Source organism: Triticum dicoccoides, chromosome 1B (assembly GCF_002162155.2).
Source record: "Triticum dicoccoides isolate Atlit2015 ecotype Zavitan chromosome 1B, WEW_v2.0, whole genome shotgun sequence".
Classification (NCBI taxonomy): domain Eukaryota; kingdom Viridiplantae; phylum Streptophyta; class Magnoliopsida; order Poales; family Poaceae; genus Triticum; species Triticum dicoccoides.
Genome location: NC_041381.1, coordinates 679736481 through 679738883, shown reverse-complemented (window position 1 = coordinate 679738883; position 2403 = coordinate 679736481).

The following is a 2403-nucleotide window of genomic DNA, read 5'->3' as shown; positions in this document are numbered from 1 at the left end:
AGTGGCGGAGCTTGAGCCGAAACAGGGGGAGGGGGGGGAGGGGGGGGGCGGCGGTGGGACATAATTATTTTCAACTAATTTTTAGTGAGAAATAGGCGTAATACAAAGGGATATAGGCTGAATTTCTTTTCAGCTGGGGGGGGCATGGCCCAGGTTGGCCCCATGAAGCTCTGCCACTAATGAGAAGCACGGTTGTGTTCCTCGTGGAAGTACTGATTTGTTTCCATAATAAGCATGGTTGTGCTTCTACTTAAAAAGAAAAAAAAGCACAACGGTCCTCCCGCGAGAGCACAACCTTGCTTCCGAGAGAAGCACAACTTGTGTTTCGCCCAAATAAGAGAAAAGACAGCATGTGCTTCCAAAATAAAAAGTTAAAACTGTAACCTTGCTCCGAGTTCCAGTTTTCTATTCCTTTATTTATATATTTGCGTTTCCCAGGTGCCCTTTTTTGGTTTTCATTTTTGTTTGGATTCCCATTTTTTCCCATTTTTTGGTTTTTCATGAAAAAAAAGTTCGTCAAAACCTATTAACATGAGATCTAGTTTTGAAGATCTCGATGAAAGAAATTCAATGGTAAAAACGGTTTGATATTTGAATGCATGGTTCAAGAGAAAAAACGTTTTGAATAAACGAATCAAGACAGAAAAGGAGAAACTTTCAGGTTGCAACATAGTAAACAACAATAAAAACGATAAAAGAACTTTTTTGGAACGATAAAAGAACTGAAACAACTGAAACCGCATAGTAAACAACAATTAAAATGATAAAAGAACTTTTTTTGGAACAATAAAAGTACTGAAACAACTGAAACCGCATAGTAAACAACAATAAAAATGATAAAAGAACTTTCTTTTGAACGATAAAAGAACTGAAACAACCGAGCATAGCTAACCACGCAGAGGGCTGGCCCAACTAGCCTAGCCTGCAGGCCGCATACGTCAAACAAGATTAGCCCAGAAAGACTTCTCAGATGTGGAATTGCTCTTAGTTTTTTTCAAAGAAATTACAAAATTGTATCAGATTTATGGAACACATGTGTTTGTGAAAACAATGATTTACTAGGAGACACATGTGTTGGTGTTGTAAAGAAATAGTAGTGACTAGTGGAAGCAATTGTACTTTGTTTCTTCATTTCCTCTTCACCGTTGGTTTGCCTCAACAAACACTTGATCCAACGATGTCTAACAAAATTTAAGGTTAAACACATTATCACGACATTTTCACTAAGCTAAAGACTAGTATACCAGAATTACCTGCATGATTCTTTCCATGGCTAGGCACACTGACCGTTTCGAGTGAATTGCAAAAAACCACCACATTTGGGGCATCGATTGTAGAAAACCACGAGGTCGCTAATCATTTGCAAAAAACACCGCACATTTAGTAAACTTATTGCAGCATGCACTGATCGGCCGATTTGCTTCGTTTGAGTGTGTTTCCGACAGATGGGGCCCGGTTTCCCCCCACGTGGCATAACGGATGGCTAACGGCGCCGTCTGGTCGAGACGACTTGGTCAGCTCACGTCGGACGGGCCGACCGCGCCGCCCCCACTCCACTTCTCACTCACTCGCTCCTCTGCTCTCCCTTGGGCTTCAATGGGGAAGGCGAAACCTGGCGGAGGCGACGGCCTCCGTGGCGGCGGCGGCGCTTCCGCTGGCGATGCTGGTGGTGATGGAGACCCACTGGAGCTCTGCGGGAGCTCGAATCCTTCTCAGGCGGTGCCTCCTCCCCAATCCCCCGACCCGGAGTACGCGGCGGCTAGGGCATTTGCCAAGGCGGTGAATCCGACGGGGCAGCCAACACTTTGCATCCTCCTTCGGTGGTGTGGTGTAAGCCATCCATCCTCTCCCCCTCCTCACTATTTCACTGTTTCCCCGATCTGGATTCTAGGGTTAGGGTTCTAGGGTTAGGGTTCTAGGACAAGTACAGAGTTGGGGATTATGTTGTAGGTATTTGGTTAGGATTATTGTGTTACAGTAATGGTGGTGAACTGCAAATTAGCTTGCCTTTAATTATTCAGTCATGCTAACTGAGTTTTAACTGTAATGTTTCGGTTCTAGGCTTATGGTGTAACTGTTACACAATAGGTATTTGGTTAGGATTATTGGATTATAGTAATGGATTGTAGTGCAAATTAGCTTTCACACTAGTTTTTAACTTACACAGTAATTTATTCAGTCATGCTAACTGAATTTGAACTGGTTAGTAGTTTAACATAATTGCACAGATCAGTCATGCTAACTAAGTTGTTTTTAATTTAACTGCAATTGCACACTAGTTTTGAACATAATGGCTCAGTAGTCAGTTGTAAATGAGATTTAGCTGAATTTTAAGTGAATTGTTTAACACTAAGGTTTACTGAATTTTATCTGTATTGTTCAACACAAGTTTTATCTGAATGT